Source organism: Trachypithecus francoisi, unplaced genomic scaffold, assembly GCF_009764315.1.
Source record: "Trachypithecus francoisi isolate TF-2019V2 unplaced genomic scaffold, Tfra_2.0 Lachesis_group4, whole genome shotgun sequence".
In the NCBI taxonomy this organism is placed as follows: Eukaryota; Metazoa; Chordata; class Mammalia; order Primates; family Cercopithecidae; genus Trachypithecus; species Trachypithecus francoisi.
Genome location: NW_022681469.1, coordinates 132,965,395 through 132,987,388, shown reverse-complemented (window position 1 = coordinate 132,987,388; position 21,994 = coordinate 132,965,395). Strand labels below are relative to the sequence as shown.

The window sequence follows — 21,994 nt, the reverse complement described above, 5'->3', positions numbered from 1 at the left end:
ATTTCATTCCACGCTGCTCTTCCACTTTTGAGAAAATTATCTTTGGGACACACTAAATTGATTCAAAGTCCACAACTTGAAAAACACTACCCTAGAGGACCTCTGGTATCCATTCCTGTAACTTGACTATCTTTTGGGCCATTGCAGTTCATCTAAGGTTGCGTGTGTGTGTGTGTGTGTGTGTGTGTGTATTCATACATGCAAATAGATAGTTATATATATTACATACATACGTATATATGACTAAATTCCAAACAAGAAATATTGTGAAGTACCTTAGGAGAAAATGAGTAGAGAAGGGAAAGAATATTTTTAAAAATGATGCATTTTTCTGATATTTTAAAGTCTGGAAATTTCCACCTTACTGTCCAAACACAACTTTAAAAGACTTTCTAGTCATTTACACTACGGGCCACCTGCATAGAATTTCTGAGAAAATAAGTGGCTCAGTGGGCTCCTGTAAAAGGGACAAAAGATATAAAGGTTCCTTGTGTTGCAGATATAATTTTTCCTACATTGTCAGTAAATGGCTAACATTTACATAATGGAAATGCTGTCACCACAGAGTTTAAGGAATTTGCCCATGAAAGAATATAGTAAGACCATCTATACAGCATCATGCAAAATTGAAGTGATAATAATCACGATTTTCTGAGACTGCATCTGTGGGCCACCTTTCAACAGGGAAATGCAGAAACATCATTCTTATTGATTTGAAATCTAAATTTAAGTGTACTATTTGGCTGTAGATGTACTTCCTGAACACACATTGACCAGATCTCTTCTGAGGAATGATGTCATATAAAGCCATGGATAAGATCTTAGTTTTGAAATATTTGCTATGTGATAATCATATATCAATTTTGATCGCCCTGAAGCTACTTAGAACAGATGTACAAAAATGACAAAACCACCATTTTGGTCATTTGCATCTTACTCTCATGCAGTTATTTAGTTGAAAACTGAGTTCATAAATGGGAAGAGCTTGAATATATAATAATTTAACAAATTAATAAATACATATGATTTTTTTCCTATCTTAAAGTGCCTATAATGATTTAATAAAATATGCATAGGCCCATGCATAAATGTGCTTTTGTCAAGGCACCTAAAAGTTGTTGAGTAAAGGATGTTAAATTTACATGCTCTATTAGTTATCTATTGTATTGTTACGTCAATCTGTTAGAATTAATTTATTTATAGCCATTTATTGAGAATCTAATATGTAGAAGGCACTTGCTATAGATTCATGATATAGTAGTTGGCAGAGCTGTCCTGGTTGAGCCTACAGAGCCGCAAGAGTTGATAGTGAGATAAACTTTTGCACACACTACTAAGTACATAGTTATTAATTAAAAATAGTAATTTTAACTTACGTATGGGAAAAATACAGTTTCATATACAACTAGGAAACTAATCTAGAGTCAGAGGATTTGAACACAGTTACTTAAAGAAGGTAGATTTCAAGCTAAGACTGTAAGAATGAATTGTAGCCATCAGATGAGAGGAGTAAGGGTGTGCTTACAGGAGTCAGGAAGCATTCTATACCTCTGACTCTTTGACCTTACTCCTTGAGCATAAACAAGAACTGTAGAATAGAGAATTGGCTGCAAACATTGGCTTTATAAATGATCGCTTCTATCATTTGGATATTTAACTAGGCAAAGTGGACCCTAATTGGGAGGGTCCTACTGTAGTAGCAGTCCCTCTTTTGTGTGATCAGATTTTTACCCTTACCTGTTGAAGGGGCCTTCTGGGGCATAGTTGCCCCCTTGACACAGAACCAGGACACTGGTTCAGAGCTGACTTGCCCTCTGAACTATCTGTCATCCAAAATCCTTTTTACAACAGCAATAAACTCCAACCCAGTATGTGTTCATGGATTTGTTGAGAGAAGGGTCCCTTATTATAAACCATCAGAAATCCAAAAAAAAGAGAAAGCCCTTATCAAATTATTAAGTGTCACCCATCTATAAAGATGCTTTTGTCTTTAAAAGTCTTAATTGCATTTGGATACCTAACATTTAATCAACATTTAATCAATTGCATATATATATATGCATTTATATATGTACACACACATATATATAGCATAGATGCATAGATGGTCCAAACCTTGGGAGGATCTCCCAACTTATGGTAGCACTGCCTAGGATGTTGAAGAACAGCGTAATAGCTTTCCCTGTAATTACTCTGTAATTCCTCAATATATGAAACATCTGTGTAAGACATCCTGCTTCTTTAACATTTTATATATATATATATATGTATATATATACAACTTCAATGAATTGGTATATAATGTACACAGGGGGTGGGGGAGAGAGGGAAAGTGGGAAGGAGAGAGAGTGAGCGAGTGAGAGAGAAATATAGTTAAGGCTGGCAACTTGACTTAATTATGGGCATTGACTTGATTATTTTGCAGGCAGTGGTCTTGGACATAGGAATAATCAGCTTGAGGTGATTTTCAGCTTGGAAGGAATCCTGAATTAGGGAAGAGAATCTTTTGTAGCAGACAATCTTTTCCTCTATCTGATAATGGTTACAAAACTTTAAATAGTGTAGATGGTCCAAACATCGGGAGGATCTCCCACCTTATGACAGCACTCCTAGGATGCTGAACAACAGTGTCATACCTTTCTCTGTAATTACTCTGTAATCTTGAATATATGAGACATCTGTGTAAGACATCCTGCTTCTTTAAGCTACAGATTTTTCTAACACTATGTCTTCTCTGAGAGTCTCTAGGGAAATGGTGTCCAGACTTCTGTTCCCATCCCTTTACAAAATGCCTGTGACCATGGGGACCACCGGCATTCCTAAACTATAGATTGAGACCTAAGTCCTTGTAGGGCTCTCCTAGGGACCTATATTGGCCCATAGTTGTTCCTGTTAAGCATAGACAATGAATCCCTTGTAGTTGGAGAAAACATTTTATGTCACTTTAATCGTTTAAAATTTATTTAGGCTCATTTTATAGTCTAGCATATGGCCTATCCTGGAGAATCTTCCATGTACCCTTGAGAATAACTGTTTTGCTGTTGTTGGGTACAGTGTTCTATAGTTGTGTGTTAGGATGAGTTGGCTTGTTTTCTTGTTGATCTTCTATCTAGATGTTCTGTCAATTATTGAAACTAAGGTATTGGAGTCTTCAGCTATTATTGTTGCATTGTCTGTTTCTTCAGCTCTGTCAGTTTATCCTTTACGTATTTTAGTGCTCTTTTATTAGGTGCATAGTTATATTTGTTACATCTACTTCACAGATTGACCTTTTTGTCATTATTAAATGTCCTTCTTTGTCTCTAGTAGTAATTTTTGTCTTAAAGTCTATTTTGTCGGATACTCGTGTAGCCATTCCAGTTTTCTTTTGGTTACTATAATATTTGCATGATGTATCTTTTTTTTTTTTTTTTTTTTTTTTTTTAAGAGACAGGGTCTTGCTCTGTCACTCAGGCTGGAGTACAGGCACAATCATAACTCACTGCAGCCTTGAATTCCTGGACTCAAGCAGTCCTCCTGCCTCAGCCTCCGGAGTAGCTGGGACTACAGGCACTTGCCACCGTGCCTGGCAGCATGAGATATCTTTTTCATTCTTGTACATTCAACTTATTTGTGTATTTGAATCTAAATGTTGTCTCTTGTAGACAGTATTTTGTTAGTTTTTTAAATCAATTTTGCCAATCTCTGCCTTTTAATTGGAATATTAAATATATTTACATTTTATGTAATTAACTGAAAAGACAGGATTTATGTTTGTCATGTGTATCTTATTTCTCTTTGTTGCTCCGTTTTTCATGCCTGCCTTTTGGTGTTAAATAGATATTTTCTGGTATGGTCTTTTAATTCTCTTGTTGTTTCTTTTACAAACAGTTTTTGAGTTATTTTCTTAGTGGTTGCCCTGGGATTACAGTTAACATCTACATTTGTCACAATGGAGGTCAGATTAATACTAACTCAATTTCAATAGTATATAACATTTTTTCTCCTGTATAGCTCCATTTTCTCTCTTTTGTTGTATTGTGATTGTCAAACACCTTATATGTTTATTTATTTTATGTTCATCAACAAGATTTATAATTATTGCTTTGTGCAACTCTTTTAAATCAGATAGAATAATGATGACTTATAAGCAATAATACATTTATACTGTCTTTTGCATTAACCTATGTTGTTACTGGATATTTCAAAAAATATTTTTCTTATGAAATGGACTCTGTTTAATAAACAATTATTAGCTCATTTGCTCATTAAAAAATAAAGAAAGACCACAGTAGGAGATGTTTGGTGTTACTAGCACATTTATTAAGCATAACTCCAGCTAAACATAAGATGATACAAGGAACTAATTAGTTTTTAGCCATAGTATAAATAAAGGTACACTTACTGTCTGCCAACTGGTTTGGATTATTGAGGAAATGTTTCATACTCCCGTTAGTAGTTTTACAATTCCAGTTTTTTTTTTTTCCATTTCATAGTTAGGAGCTAATCGTAAGTATTACTTATGATACCTCAAGATACATGCAACATTTTATACCTTTTTTCTGGGTACCTGTAACTTTTATCAGATTTTCAAAAAGATCTATGACTTAAAAAGCATAAACACCAGTGAATCTAAAGTATTAAGTAAGGGACTCTTGGCTTACATATTTCTGCAAAACTTGAAGAGCAGGAAAGAGAATTAAGTCATCAGTGGATGACACGGCTGCTGGCACCCGGGCACCCAGCATAGTTTATTCTGGGTTTGGTTATGGTCTTTGCCCTTGAAGACTCAGATTATCTAGGCCCCTCAGGATTTGGCCCAAGTATTGTGATAGTTTCAACATAAACCTGTGGTGAATGCCTTCTGCCACTCCAGGTTCCTCATCATACATCTCTAAAATAATTATTTTGATCTGTTATTTAAGGGATAATAAAATTTATTAAGGTAATTCAGTTTTGAAATCACCACAGCCTACAACTTTTTCTAGTTGTCCATTTCATGGAAACTAGAGATCTTTGTGTCGAGGTGGCCCAGGTAAATGGGAGGAACTCCTTATCAGAGGTGACCGGGGCATGTCTACATTTATCGCCAGAGTACATCAGATGAGGCCCTGCAGAGTCTGGTTGTAGAGCAGCCCCCCTTGGGGTAACACAGTAACACTGATGACATTCCTCTTACACCTTGCTTCCCCAAATTGAAGTAGAAAGACTGTCTGCATGTGTGTTTTTTTGAAACTTTTATAATGAGGTATGAAATACATGTAGTAGGTAGCAAAAATCTTAGCTGTACAGCTTCACACATTTTTATATATGTAAAAATTTTATGTAAAATATTTCTAAATCAAAATCTATATCTACATCTACATTATCTATATGTATATCTACATCTATCTGTATCTATATCTTATCTATATCTATCCTGTGTTGCTGCTACTCAGATGAAGTCACAGGGCAATTCCAGAATTCATTAGCTCCTTCACGCCTCTTCCCAGCTAATACCTCCTCTCCTCTGGCCACTTCCTACTACCAGCTAGCCACTATTCTGATTCTAACCCCATAGATTAATTTCATTTGTTCTTGAACCTTGTATAAATGGAATCATATAGTATGTATGCTTATGAATTTTACTTCTTTTGCTCCTCATCATGTCTTGAGATTCATCTGTATTGCCATCTGTAGGAGCAGTTCCTTCTTTTTTAGTTGATAAATTATATTATAGTGTACAATATCCCACAATTTATTTACCCATTCTTATTAGGCATTTTGTCTGTTTCCAGTATTAGGCTATGGTGAATAAGGCTGCCGAACACATCTTATACACGTCTGTTGGTAGACAAAATGACTTATTTATCTGAGAGTGGAATAAATGTTTCATTAGGGTAGGCCCTGTTTAGTTTTTAGAGATGGTGCCAAACAGTTTTCCAAAGTTGCATCAAATTTATCGTCCTGTCCACAGTAGTGAGAATTTAGAAAGCCTATATTTTCATGTTCTAAGTTTGATTTTGCTAACCGAGTTGTATTTTTTCACTCCTGTATCCCCATAGGACTCATATTTGTTTAATGATAATTGATTTTATCTTTATATATTTCACACATAGTCATAGGAACATTTCTTTCATGAACTGTCTACATTTTGTGTTTGAATCAGGTGGGGGAGTGGTCACCATTTTAAACTCAGACTACCACTTGCTTGTGTAGAGGAAATGTACACGTAGTGTCTGTGTAGGTAATAGGGGGAGGATTGTGGTGCAGATAGTCTCGTGGTGCCAGAGGTTTTTTGGTGTGCTATATTCTGCCTCCTGTCCTCTGGGAGCAGTGTCCTATACTCACATGAGTGGTGTTCCCTGCATGTATATGTGGTTCATTAGCTTATGATCTCCATATTTGGCTGTAGCAGGGGCCAGCGTCATGGCACACACCCACTGGCTCAGGCTCACCTTGGTTGCTCTGCCATCTGGCTGCACTGACATTGGGCTCTGATCCCCAGCCCTTGCTACAGAACCACGTGGCTACTGCTGCAGTAGCTAACCTGCTGTGTCTTCACTACGTGAGTACTAAGGGCAGCTGGGGTAATCTCAACTTCGGGTCTTCTTAGCCTGGCTACACTGTGCAGCTACAGTGATGTAACTGTGCTCTAGGCTGGTAAGTGGGGCAGCCCAAGAAGTGATCTTTCCAGAGTGTTCAGTGGGGCATAAGTACTGTAGCTCCCTTCTGACCCTGACATTATCCTCACTTCTTGGGGAGGAAAGGAGAAAAAATTGGGGCACATTTTCTTCCACTTTTGTTTCTTTTTTCTGCAGAGGGGAAGGCTTTCTTCTTCCTTCTGTTATATCCTCCTGCGGCAGAGCTTGCCAGGCACCGTGGATGAAGGGGGTACCTTCATTCCACTTTGGGGAAGAGGGCTCTATGAGCTGGGGCTTCCAGGTTTTATGTCCCTTTTTAGCCTTAATGAAGGGTTATGGAAAATGTGCACTCAAGGTATCTTAATTCTTGTGCCAAGTCCAGTTAGAATAAATAATTGGGTGCTTCCCCTCTGTTAGGCTCTGTGATGAGCAGTCCCATATATTAACTCATTTCACCCTCCTAGTGAACCTATGAAGTAGGTGCTATTATTATCCCTGTTTTGCAGATGAACAGACTGTGGCACAGAGATGAATGGTTAGGCAATTTGCTTGAGACTACTTAGCTAGTTAAATATGGAATTGATATTGGAAGTCTTGTTTGACTTTGCAGTGCCATGTTCTTTTCATCAGTTCTGGTGAAGTTATTCTGCAATCTTGAGTTGAGAAAATGTCAGGTGTCATGTGGTGGCCAAGGGTAAGGGAGAAATTCCAAGTGGTCTGGTACCTGAAAAGGTTTTATACCTTTATGTTTCATTCATTGCTTTATGTGTCATTATAATTACATCACTGGGGCCTTCCAGTTACCTTCTTTATAACTTTGGAGAGAGTTTTCTTTAATATACTGGACTTTCCTAAAGTGGGACAAACTGATGTGACCATCAGCTCTTTTTGGTTGCAGAGTAGTTATATCCCAGCAACTTAAACTGTTTTAATAAATATGATGCTTAAGATCTTGTGGGATCTGGGAAAGAGGCACTTCTACCTCGGGGCCTTGGTGTCTTGAAAGATGGTTTGGAAAAATCATAAAGAATGCTTGAGTATCTGAGTTCATTTCATTTCTTACAAGATGAACATCTTACAAAACCTTTACAGCTCATCCTAAGTTGAACACCGGAAATAAAGGAAGATACGCCTCCAAATATGACCTTACAGACTGAGAAAGATGAGAGCAAAGCCTGGATGCATGTGCTCTACCAATTGGCAAAGGGCCGATTTCTACAAAGGGCGGATGTTTCCCAGGCCATCAGAGAACTCATGCGTGTTCTATATCTGCTTCTTAGTAACTTCCATATGCCAAGAATTCTGATTGCCACTTAATTTAAGCTTACGTCAATAACTCAATTTTCGTCTTTCCAGGTGCTTTTCCAGAGCTTTCCAGTTCTGTCTATTTTACATGATCCATCATGGAAACTGCAGGATTGTATGCCAATTGCAATTCTTTTCCTTACTATATGTCAGAGTTTGCAGATTGCCCCCAGTATCAATTCCTCCCTTTTCATTTAGTAATAAAACTCCAAATTTTGCTGGGATATAACTATCCATATATGATAAATGATAGCATTTCACAGCATAATTTTTGACTAGATGTGTCATGTGGCTAAGCTCGCATCAGTGGGAGATGTGCAGAAGGTGCATAGAAAACTTCTAGGTCTTGATCCTAAGGGGAGAGGTTTGTGCTCCACTGCTGCCTTTCCCCTTCCCAGTGTTTGGATGTGGATGCCGTGGTGGGAGGTGGAGCTGTGACCTTTAGACTATGGGGTGGACTCCTGCCATGTCACATGTTGAGTGCAGCAGGAATATGAGCATGGAGGAGCATGGATCCTCTGTACTATGGAACTGCTGTGGCATCCTGGGCTCCTTACACTAGCATAGTTGCCTGAGGGAGCAGGAGACTTCTATATCTACCGAAGCAATTTTTTTTTTTTTTTGGCTTTTATTCCTGCAGCTAAACTCTGTCCTAAGGTTTACTTTGAACCATTTGAAATTGCCATTTTTGTGTGTGAATTAAAATTTGTCGGCCGGGCGCGGTGGCTCAAGCCTGTAATCCCAGCACTTTGGGAGGCCGAGACGGGCGGATCACGAGGTCAGGAGATTGAGACCATCCTGGCTAACACGGTGAAACCCCGTCTCTACTAAAAAATACAAAAACTAGCCGGGCGAGGTGGCGGGCGCCTGTAGTCCCAGCTACTCGGGAGGCTGAGGCAGGAGAATGGCGTAAACCCAGGAGGCGGAGCTTGCAGTGAGCTGAGATCCGGCCACTGCACTCCAGCCTGGGTGACAGAGCGAGACTCTGCCTCCAAAAAAAAAAAAAACAATTGTGAAATATCAGCAATCTCATACAGTTCAACTTAAGAATATACTTTCATTTGTAAAAATTGAATTTTGCACCTACTGTCTGAGGCTGCATGCCATGAAAGTGGAGAGCATTTTATGAAAGGTTCAGAGTTGATTCAGGCACGGTGGAGAAACACTCTAAGCTCAGAACAGGGGATAATGACCAGGTGCTTGATTGCTTAGAAATTATCCCGATTATCTGTTAAAAATATTGATCTCTTCAGTTAAGACCTCCTTGGAAGCATTGTCAGGTACTTTTAGTCTAATTAGTTGGAAGGCAGCCACCTCAATACAGAGCTTTACAATTTGGCCCGTGGGTGGTATTTCTACTTGAATTGTGAGGTGAAATTTCTACCTGTATTGTGTCCTATGCCATGGTAGGTGTGATGATGCTATAAGGGGACTATTTGGAGTTGGCCAAGACGTTTTGGAAAGGGTGACTTTGGTAAAATATAAGCTGTAGTGCTAGAATTACGGAAAGATTTTGGTACAGTTTATTTTGGAAGCAGTTCAGAATGATGGGAAAAGCTTTGGAATGAGTCAATGAATCCATAAAAAATTATGGATTCAAATCCCAACCTTCTCATTTCTCAGCTGTGTGGTCTTGGGCAAGTCTCTCTGAACCAATGTTTCGATTTTAGCAAAATGCAGAAAATGATGCTTTTTTTTAGGTTGCATTTACAGTCAGAGCTAATATTTTAAGTATTGGCACAGTGTGTAGTATTTCCATAGAATGTAAATGGTAGCTATTTTTATTTTCTTTGGATTTCAGTGTCTTTCTCAAGGTGGCAAATTAGGGCTGTATTTATATGCTTTTAACTTTCCTTTAGAATAGATGGCATAAACGAGGATCTAAATGTATAACCCATATATCTATTTGAACCAAATGGGGAAGCACCTTGTTTAAACTGTGAACACCTAGCATATATCACATATTTCCTTTGGTCACACCCAAGAGTTCTAAAGAGGTGTCCCAGAACTGCAGATGGAGACAGACCATTTGACATTATCTACTGGCTCTCAGGTACCCTCATCTTCAACCACGGGGAAACAGACCCATTGGACCTTTTGAAAAACCCTGATTTCCCTTCCTGCAGAGAACCATGTTTAGGTAAGACCAAGATAGAAAGACATTTTCTCTCTGGCTCTTCTTTCATACAGATCATCTCTCCAAATCGATGCTTCTGAGGCCCTTTGAGAAAACTGTTCAGGCTGTAGGAAACGACTGTATTCTGTGGGTAAGATGTAAAAGACACCAGCCTTGCCCTCTATTTAGGCTCCAGAGCTCCCTATGAAACTTCAGTGGTATTTTCACAGTGATATTTGTAAAAATATCACTTTGGGAGGCCGAGGTGTGCAGATCACCTGAGGTCAGGAGTTCAAGACCAGCCTGACCAACATGGAAAAACCCTGTCTCTACTAAAAATACAGAATTAGCCAGGCATAGTGGCACATGCCGATAATCCCAGCTACTCGGGAGGCTGAGGCAGGAGAATCACTTGAACCTGGGAGGCAGAGGTTGCAGTGAGCTGAGATTGTGTGTGCCATTGCACTCTAGCCTGGGCAACAAGAGTGAAACTCTGTCTCAAAAAAAAAAAAAGACAAAACCAAAAATCAATCTTGTCAGTGTTTGTTGAACTTAGAATGTTAGAGCTGGAACAGAAGTGAACAATCAGAGGTGTGTCCTCAGACCTGGGTCATTTACTTAGCCCACTTATTAAGCTGTGTAGACAGACCCTGTAAGAGGATTGACACCCAAAGGTTCATCTCTTTTCCTGTGATTTAGCTACCTTGTCAGTAAAATCAAAGTTTTAATAATTAGCTCCTATTATTAACATTTATGGTATAGGGAATTAATGAAACCTTCTGAGTCCCATGCACCAAAAAAATATTTGAGACACCTGCAGGCAAGATGAGCTAATGTAAGCAGGAAAAGTCAGGTGTGAGGACCTGTGGCCAGTGGGTAGAACTCAACTCTTGGTTTAATTTCTCCTGGACTGCTGCAAATAGCAGATGTGGAATTATTGTTCCAGCCAGGGTACAGAAGTCAAAAGGGTATTTCCTGCTGTGGCTATGCCTTCCACAATGGAGACTGAATTTCAATTTAGACATTAAGGCTGTACGTAGGGGTGAATCAGGTATTCACAATCTTGGAGAACAAATATGATCTCACTGTCCAGATAAGAGATGTTTACCTCCTGTAAAAAAAAAATTATGGTGGTAAGAACATATAACATGAGATTTGCCTCATGTTAGCTCTCTGGAACTTACTCATCTTGCTAAACTGAAACTGTATGCTCATTGATTAGCAACTCCCCATTTGCCCCCTGCATCTCCTGGCAGCCATCATTCTAATCTTTGATTCTATGAATTTGGCTGTTTTAGATATGTCATATGAATGGAATCATGCTGTATTTGTCTTTCTGTGATGGGATTCTTTTGCTTAGCTTAATTTCAAGGTTCATCCATGTTCTTGCATATTGCTGAAATTTCTTAAAGGTAGAGTCACATTCCATTGTACGTATGTATCACATTTTCTTTATCCATTTATCTATTGATGGACATCTCGTTTGTTTGCACCTCTTGTCTATTGTGAATAATGCTGCAGTGAATATCGGAATGCTAATAGCTTTTCAAGGTTCTGTTTTCAGTTCTTTTGGTTAAATACCCAGAGTGGGATTGCTGGATCATTAAACTTGATATTTGATCTAATGTCTGGGTACCATTCACTTCTCTGTTTTTCTTCCTTTCTGCTACTCTGTCCTTATACTCCTTAACTCTTGTCTCTACGAGCTCATAAGTTGAAATTAAATGATATTTTTTGTTTGCTCTGTTACTAAATGTTTTACATTTCTTTTTGTTTATTTATAGTGCAAATCAAGATGGATAGACCCATGTTTAAAATGTGGCTCTTCCAATTACTTGTTATTTGGCAATGGAGCCTCCCTAAATTTCACTTTCCTCATTTGTAACATTTGTAAAACACTTCACTTAAAGGATAACTGAAAGATTAGTAGATAGTGTAAATAAAAGTCTAACATAGTGCCTGGGATATAGTAAGTTCTCAAAACATGGTAGGTTCTATTTTTTAAATAATCCACATCTAGTGTTGTGTACTTTTATTAGAATAAAATGTCAACAAAATTGGCTTTTTATTTGTATGTACCCCTCTGTGGATTTGTCTTTTCTGTTACTCACTGAGTTTCTTTTCCTTTTCTTTTCTTTCCTTTCTTTCTTTTTTTCTTTTTTTTTTTTTTTGAGATGGAGTTTCACTCTTGTTGCCCCGGCTGGGTACGATGGCGCAATTTTGGCTCACTGCAACCTCTGCCTCCTGGGTTCAAGCAATTCTCCTGCCTCAGCCTTCCGAGTAGCTGGGATTACAGGCATGTGCCACCACAGTCAGCTAGTTTTGTATTTTTAATAGAGACGAGGTTTCTCCGTGTTGGTCAGGCTGGTCTCAAACTCCTGACCTCAGGTGATCCTCCCGCCTCGACCTCCCAAAGTGCTGGGATTGCAGGCGTAAGCCACTGCGCCTGGCTGAGTTTCTTTTATATTACGTGCTTTCCCCCTTTTACTGGTTTTTGAACAGAGTAAGTTTTTGAAAATGCTTCTGGAATGGATGAATTAATGATTATTGAGTGCTGTCTGTATGATCTGTAACTAAATTTCCATTTTTAGAAATGGATTCTTTACAATTGTGAATGTAATACATATTGATTGACAAAAGCACCTGCAATCTATCACTCAGGGGTAACCACTCTTTAAATGTATATATATACGTTTTATACAGTATGGTCCCAATTTTGTTAAAAAAAAAAAAAAAGAGAGAAATTTTACAAATTGAGATCATACAGAAGATAGCCTTAGATCCAGATCTTTCTGCTTAGCACCTCCTGGTTCGGTCCACTTGGAGAATGTGGTTTTTAATGGGTGTATTAAGGATGAACCATTGTTTGGACCCAGTTCTTCACTGACTGCCCTTGTGGAATTCCTGGGGTGTCCTCAGGCTCTCTATAGTGTGCCCACAGTTTCTGACAAAATGTCTAAAGTGCTTCGAGCCAGTGGTCACTGTGGCTGAAGGATTTCTAGATATAATCAAGCATGGCAGGGAGGCTTAGCAGATGCCTTTCAGGGTGACTTCGAGGGCCTTTATTGGCACTCAAGTTAAACAGAAATAAAAGGAAACCTCCATCGAAGAAGAGAGCCTGTGTTTATCCAAAACCAGCTCTGCTCCTGCCCTCCTGTGTGCTGTGTGAATATTCCTGCTTGTGCTGACTTTGATACTATTAGCTGGCTCTGAAAATAGTTCCTATTTATCTGAGATGAGCCTGAAAGCAGAGAGCTGATTTCAGCAGCCAGCCCCTCCCTCCGCCTTGTGATCTGTTGATCACCATCTTCTCACAGTCATCTCACCTTTCCAGCAAATGGGACTGGGGCCAAGAGCCCACTGGGCTTTTACCAAAGCTTTGCTTTGGCTTAAAATATCGCTCTTTGCCTCATGATGATTTATCATTGACTATGTAAAGCATGTTCATATAGCAACCAAAAGACACTAGCTCATTTAAACTGCCCGTTGTGTTGCTTAGAACACTCATATCTCCTTTGCCCCAATTCTTCTGTAGGAATATTCCTAATGTGGGCTTGCCTACGGGAAATGGACAGGTTGAAGAACATGGTCATTGCATAGTTTCAGTTGCTGATGTGGATTGCACATGTGGGTTAAAACGACGAGTCATGCCACAGATGACAACATCTGGGGATAAGGCCTTCCACATCACTTACCTCTGCATATAGCCCTCAGCTTTCTTTCTGCTGTTTAATGTCAGTATTGATTAATGGTGTCCATAGTGACAATTATTGGCATCAATATATTGGAGAATTGGGGAGATACACAGCAAAGGCAAAACTATTAGCATTTCTCCTTTCAAGTCAGGGTTTTTGGGGAGCTGACCAGAATAATAGGTGTGCTACAGAACCCCAAAAGCCTAGAGAGGGGTCAAAATAGTATGTTAGGAAGACAGGGAGCTCCCCAGTGAAAAGAAGGTGGAAGAAGGGGGCAGAGAGGAAAGGTGCCTTGCCAGGCAGTTGTTTATTATTTAAGTTAATCTTCACTGGGAGAGAGGGCACGTTGCCTTCAGTTTTACCCATGAGGACACCAGGAGCAGAGAGATAGAGGGCTGGATGGTCGGAGTCGCTGACAGTGATTATGAAGCCGCGCCTGGGAGAGCTGACCGGGAGCCATGCTCAGATACTCACAATCCTGCATGCCACCCAGGCTGTGTCTTGTGCACAGCAACACCCATGGATGCTCTTACAGGGGTTCTATGAAGAGCCACAGAAAATCACTGAAGGGCCAGGTGTGGTGGCTCTTGCCTGCAATCCCAGCACTTTGGGAGGCTGAGGCAGGAAGATCACTTGAGTTAGGAGTTCAAGACCAGCCTGGACAACACAGTGAGACCTCATCTCTACTAAACATTAAAATTGAAAAAAACTTTGAAAAAATTAATAAAAAGAAGAGAAGTAAAATCAATGTGACAAATTTAAAAAAGTAAAAGAAAATCACTGACTTATCTCAGCCTTTTCTCCAAGGGGGAAACTAAAAGAAAATTCTATGTTTTAAGTAATTTTCTTAAGGCTTTGTAAATGGAGTTTAACCTCAGGAATTCATCCCACAAAGGCCTGGTTATTGGAAGTCTCAGGTCCTATTTTCAGTGCCTTCAGTGGTCTATGCAATTCAAATAAACTGGGAACATTGCGCAGGGTTCCTTGTGTTCATCCTTATAGCATCTGGACCCCTGCACTTTCATTTTATTGTGCGGTCATAGAAATCGATGAATTAGCAGATATTAATTAAACCATTTTCCAGTAGTACAAACAGAGCCTCTTGGTTTCTTTCCCTCAACTCCTTTCCTCCACTTACTGTGCCTCTGCCTTGCTTCACCAGGGGTCCTGAGGTCCCTGATGGGGTTTGTCATCTTCCTGCTCTTGACCACTGGAGCCTCTTTGATGATAACTAGAAAAATCATAAAGGGTATTTACCTTTTGCATTCCAAATTCCTTACACATTAATGGACATGCACCACTTATGTATAACCACATAGACATTTAGCTATGTTAGCATTTTGCATGTTCTGCTTTGGAAAATTAGCCAAAGGGGAGCTTGCAATTAAGAAAATGAGGTGATTCGAAGTGCTGGTTAGTTGTTTTGGTATTGGGTGGATCTTCTATGAATATTTGCGACCTTTAGAAATTAGTACTGAAGTTGAGAAATTTTCAGTTGGTAGAATTTAGGGCATTTCTCTGAATGTGTCATTTCTAAGTCACCACCTCCATTAACAAATGCTTTTCTGAGCCTCCTTGGATCCCTCGAAGCTAGGTGGTTGTCATGGGAATTAGTCACATTTTGAAGAGCTGGGCACTGTAAGGATGAAAAACACGGGGATTTCTCAAGGGAATTGAAAACAAGTGTTCAAACAAAAACTTGCACTTGGATGTTCACAGCAGCATTATTTATAACAGTCAAAGGTAGAAACAACACAAATGTCCATTCACTGAAGAAAGATAAATAAAATGTGAAAATTCATACAGTGGAATATTATTTAGCTCTAAAAAGGAATGATTAGCCTGGCACAGTGGCTCATACCTGTAGTCCTAGTGCTTTGGGAGGCCAAAGCGTGAAGATTGCTTGAGGCCAATAGTTCAAGAACAGCCTGGGCAACATAGCAAGACCCCATCTCTGCAAAAAAGTTTAAAAAATTGGCCAGGCGTGGTGGCATGTGCCTGTGGCCCCAGCTACTCGGGAGGCTGAGGCAGGAGGGTGGCTTGAGCCTAGGAATTTGAGGCTGCAGTGAGCTGAGATTGCACCACTACATTCTGTCCTGGGAGACAGAGTGATACCCTGTCTCAAAAAAAAAAGGAGAGAATGATGTTCTGAGATGTGCCATCTGTATGGATGAATGTAGAAAATACGCTAAGTGAAAGGAGTGGTCACCAAAGACCACATAATGTATTCTAGATATTCCACTTGTATGAAATATCTAGAATAGGCAAATCCATAAAGACAGAAAGCAGATTAGTGTTTGCCAGGAACTGTGGAGAGGGAGGAATAGAGACTCACTGCCTAATGAATACAGGGTTCTTTTTTGGGATGATGAAAATGTTCTGGAACTAGACAGTGGTGACAGTTGCACAACAGTGTGAATACACTAAATACCCCTGAGTTACACATTTAAAAAGAGTTGCAATGGTGAATTTCATGCTATTTGAATTTCACCACAATTTTTTTAAAAAGCAAAAAGCAGAAAACAAACCCCTAAACCAAAGATACCCCAAAACCCAAAGCATGGGGACTGGGCTTGTACTGACCTAGTACAAGACCGAGGTTTGAGTCCCAGCTCTCCCATTTACTTACTGTGCAGGCTTGCACGAGTTCCACGATCTCTCTGAGCACTCGTTTCTTGATTTGTAATGTAAGGACATGAGCGTTTTCTACACCACACAGTTGTGAGGAGTAAGTGAGGTCATGCATATGAGGGACGGCGATAGACTCATGCTGAGGGGCTTTCTTTCCTACGAGTTTAGGCCTCTTGCACTCAAACTAACATTATAAAGGCCAGGCGTGATGGCTCACCCCTGTAATGCCAGCACTTTGGGAGGTGGGTGGATTACCTGAGGTCAGGAATTTCAGACTAGCCTGGCCAACATGGTGAAACCCTGTCTCTACTTAAAATATCAAAAAAAAAAAAAATTAGCCGGGCATGGTGGCAGGCACCTGTAATCCCAGTTACTCGGGAGGCTGAGGCAGGTGAATCGCTTGAACTGAGGAGGTGGAGGTTGCAGTGAGCCCTCCCGCTTGGGTGACAAGAGCAAAACTTTGCTCAAAAAAAAAAAAAAAAAAAAGAAAGAAAAAGAAAAAACAAACAAATAAAAAAACCCATTATAAGTCTCCAGTGAATATTGAATCAAAATTCTAAAATAAAAAGAAATATTAAATGGACTCTGCCTTACGTTTTCATAGAGAACCAAATGTGATCTCCACAAAAGCCTTAGAAAATTCCAGAAGTCTCTGCTGAAGGTTCTCTAAAAGGGGCCCAAAGGGGAAGTATGTTGACTAATATACAGCAGAATGTTCTAGAGATGCTTTCTATCTCATCTCTTTTCCATCATTTCATGTGTCATGGCAGTGTAACCCCCTAAAAACCCCTTTCTTCCTCTTGCCTTATCTCTCAATACCCAAACTTTAGCCCATGTTCCCCTCATCCTCTCACCTTTCCTCTCTTGTCCCCTTGTCCCACCCCTTCTGCTCTGAGTGGCTCTGCCTCCTTACTGCATATCAGTTTATCCTCTACCTAGGCCTTTCTGGTTCTGTAGCTGTACTTATTACGGGATCAGCACCCCGAAAGGCTTCAGACTTCACTGAAGGAAAGCTAATTTCTTTATCTTTGCCACAGAAATGTGTGTTTATGTGATAAATATCCTTCATGAATCTTCACTAACATCCAAATGAATCACCTTTTAATCCTTTGTCATTTTTGTGAAGGGTGGAAGGAATAAAAATGATAGTCTACTTTGACTAATCACCTTGTACCTCCAAATAAAGAAAACAATTAGGAAAAAAAAAAAAAAGATGAAAGAAAATGCTATTCTTAGAGACAGCCTGAGAAGAAAAGGGTGAGAAAAAACAACTTTGAATGGGCCATCATTTGCTTTAGAGGACAAAGTCAGTCCTCCCGAGGCGGAGGGGAGATTGAAGAGGGAATTTAGTTCATTTGGTGTAGTGCTTTTATAACACGGTGGATTCCTGGTGATAAGAAGAGCTGGGTTTTAGGATGAAGGGCTCTTCCAGTTCTCAGGAAACTTAGGAGGTAGTTATTGAGAAGCTGAGGCTCCATGGGGTGAAGTAATCTATTCTACTCATGTAAGCAAAACATGGCTGAGCCAGGATCCCAACCCAAGTCCATAGACTCATCCCAAGCCCTCAACTGCCCTGTGCAGGGCTGAGGCAGTGTCTGCTCATCCTCATTCTTGCGTATCTCTTTTCTCTACCCCACATCAGCACACAAGCGTTGCCCAGTTCACAGACATGCTGGACTTGCTGAAGTTGCAGAGACTCCGGGTTAGGGGATAGGAGGGTTTGTAACCTTGTCCTTTGCTCTTGTTGCAATCTATCCTGCCATCATTGGATAGTCAAAATTCATCTGCCTGCGCAATGTATGATTATTCTTCGTTTTCTAGATCTGTTACTATACGTTGTTTCTGTGTGTGCTTTGTTGCAGATAGTGCAGAAATCTCCTATTTACAAAGATCTTAGAGCACAGGTGAATGAGGACCACTTATCTTCCGCAGATGTGGTTTTCATAAATGACCATGTCATCCCATCCCAGACAGGCACAATCACACTCATGTGTCTATTTTTTGAAGCTTTCTGGAAATTCTTTCAGTATCTTAATCAGTATAGGATATAATTCTCCTGCTGTAATTGTTTCTGCCATATAACCTAAATCCTTTCTGCTCCATCCTGTGTTCACTAAAGAAAAAGGACATCACGTGTGATGAATTACACAGTCACATATTTGTCAGATTTGTCAAAATGTGCATCTCTTTTCTTATTTTTGCTTCCAGGATGAGAGCAGGGTCTGAATACAGTTTAGCTGGATTGGTAGCATTGTCCACTCTGGGAGTTAGTAATCCTTTGAGGCCTCAGGGGTGGTTGTCACATAAATGACCAGACTGCATGAGCAGGGAGGGCTGGAGCTGTGATGCTTGGTCTAGCAGTGAGCTGTCACACTGAATCTGACAAGCCCTTGGCATGCTGGGTTTCAGAACCTCCGTGGAAGATAGATATGGAGGCCTGGCTCTTCTTGTGCACACTCCATGTAACTCCATGTGCATAGTCTAGGGGTGTTAGAAACCAACCAGTTTTAAGCCACCATGGAAGCATGTAGCTTTATAGCTGTAGCTTATACCTAGCTGACTACCAAATATGATTCGGGTGCTAGGAAGGACCTGGCACTTATGGAGTCCAAAGGAGGCTGAGAGAATAGAAAAGCATTTCAAAGCTGGTTCATGTAGCCTCGTTCTTTGCTTTGAAATTCTGAGAAATGAGGATTGTGTTTCTTAATGTGATTTCTATGTGATATTTTCTGCCTTGATTTTAGCTTTTTATTTTATTTTATTTTTTTTTTTCTTTTCTTTTTGAGACAGAATCTCACTCTGTCAACAGGCTGGAGTGCAGTGGCACGATCTTGACTCATTGCAACATCCAACTCCTGGTTCAAGTGATTCTCCTGTCTCAGCCTCCCAAGTAGCTGGGATTACAAGCACATACTACCACTCCCAGTTAATTTTCATATTTTTAGTAGAGGTGGGTTTTCGCTGTGTGACTAGGCTGGTCTGGAACTCCTGACCCCAAGTGATCTGCCTGCCATAAAGTAAGTTCAATATTTGCAATTGGGAAATAGATATAGTACTATTATCTCATCTCTAGACCTGATTCAGGTGTTGCCAGTTGTGCTCTTTACAACATCATATCCTTTTAGTTTAATCTCAGGCAATTCTCAGCCTTCCCTTGGGCTGGGATATTTACTTTTTGAAGATGATAGACCAGTAATTTTGTAGAATGTCCCTTAATTTGGCAGTCTGTTTCCTCACAATTCCATGATTCAGTCTACACAATTTCAGTGGGAATACCATAGAAGAGAAGTGGTGTTCTTGGTGCATCATTTCAGGTGTCACGTCAAGGTCTTGAAAATTGTGGTAGACAGAATAATGTAGCCTCAAAGATGTCTACATCCTAATTTCTGGAATTTTTAAATATCTTGGCTTACCTGGCAAAAGGGACTTTGCAGATATAATTCAGTTCAGAGTCTTGAGATGGGGAGATTATTCTGGATTACTGGGGCAGACTCACTGTAACCACGGGGATTGCTACAAAAGCAAGAAGGACGTATGTGAGTCAGAGAAGGAGATGTGACCATGAAGCAGAGGTCAGAGTGATGCAGGGTCATGCGCCACGGAATGTGGGCAGCCTTTATAAACCAGAAAAGGCAACAGAATGATGCTCCTCTAGAGCTTCCAGAAGGAGCACAGTCCTGCTGACAGCTTGATGTTAGCCTGGTAAGACCCATTTCAAACTTCTGACTTCCAGAACAAATACTTTGTGTTGTTTCCAGCCACAAAGTTTGTGGTAAGTTGTTATAACAGCTGTGGGAAACAGACACAGATATCAATTTAGAAAGCTGGGCTACTGAGCTAAGGTGGAGGAGGCTCTGAGAGAGGACTGCCAAGTGGTCAGCGTTGGCCTCTGTGGTCCTTGTGACAAGGTGTCTCATCCTCCTTATTGGCATCTGTGGTGCTGCCCACTGTTGGGCTGTCCTCAGATGGCTTGTGCCTAACATCCTCCATTATCAATGGCATAGACAGGGTGAGATGACCAGTGGGCTTCAAGGACTTTTGTTTGCTGCCTTCCTTAGGGCATTTAGATCCACATAGAAAGTTTGCTAATGATTTTGCATTGATACCCACAGGTAGTTATGGTTTTGCTTTGGGGATCTGAGCAATATACAGGTCTTCTGCAGTTTTCTGGGGTTCTTTATAGGATATTACAATGAGGGAGTAGAGAAGGTGAGGAGAGTGCTTGCTCTCCTCAAATATGATATAAATTATGTTTGCTTTCTTCTTGAGAGCTGCCAGCAATCTGATTAGTCCATACTGCAAAAGTGAAAACAGACACTCAGAGAGCTTGAGTCACTTGCACAAAGTTACACAGTGGAGCTGGGATTTCCAGGCAAATCGTTAGCATTTTGAGGTCCTAGTCTTTCCATTCCATTACCTTACCTCTGAAAAATACGATTATGTTAATACTTTGAATCCACCCAGCATTTATTGAGCAGAACTGTGCTACAGATACTGGGAGAGCTTGAAATAATATGGTGAATAAGGCATAGCTTGGATTTTCAAATATCATAAATTTAATTATTAGAATACAGCTTTGAGTGTCCTAGATCATGAAAAAAGTAACTGACCTTAACGCCCCCTTCACAAAATGGAACTTGGATTAAGCAAAGAGAAAAAATAATTTAAGTGTGAAGTAAGACAGAGGTCTTTGGCCTCATCTCCCAAGGGAGGTTGCTTTTAACGAGATGCTATTTTAACAGATCTGGAGAAAGGAGTGGAATCAGACACATGCTTCTTGGGAATGAGGGCTTCCAATTAGTGTCAGAGTGAATTCTTGGGACAGCTGTTGCAATAGTGAAGAAGGGCCTGCCATGGTGGCTGTGGATGATGCCTTGGCATTTGGATACCTGGACATTCTCTCTTGATTTCTATTGCAGAAGGGCAGGTTTTGGCTGGGCACAGCTGGTAAGGTGGCACTGCTCACTGACAATGGGAAAGGCTGCTTTGGAGCAGGAGAGGAGAACCTCTGGATAACAAGGACCTCAAGAGAGTTCAGTGTCTCTGTGCTAATGAGCTTCAAGGAAAAGATGTGAACTGGAGTAATGAGCAATCATTTGTAATGGTCTTTTGAGTACAGTTTCCTGCTTGGCAGAAGACAAGCTGTACCTGTGGCTCACTGCCAGCATGGTAATGTTTGTGGTGGTACCTGTCACTTTATAACAGTGTCTTAATGTCTTATGCAAAGATTGAATAAAGAACACCTAGCCAAAGCTAACTCATGAATGCAGACACAAAATTCCATATAGAAACATTGACAAACTGAATCTAAAAGGGCACTGAAAGAATTAACCTCCATAACCAGGTACAAGTTGTCTCTTCAGTGCAAGGATGGTTTAATATCTAGCATATCATTTAATATGTTACATTTAACAGTAGAAAATTATCATATTTTCTAGGTAAAAAATGGTCAAAGATTGACATTTTCCTATGATTCAACATAAAAATGTAGCCAATCAGTAGGTAATAATCTCAGTAGATATATAAAAGTTATGGTAAAGTTCACCACACATTCCTGTTTTAAAATGAAAACCTTTTTCATGACAAAAATATTCATATTAATCTTACATGAACATCAGGGTATGCTGACACTTAAGTCATTGTAT

At 40.0% G+C, this 21,994-nt stretch overlaps 1 protein-coding gene across 4 annotated transcripts in view; it reads left to right on the top strand.

Moving 5' to 3' along the window:
* AMPH (amphiphysin) overlaps positions 1-21,994 on the top strand; it is a 247,059-nt gene that overhangs the window by 8,952 nt on the left and 216,113 nt on the right. The window lies entirely within an intron of this gene.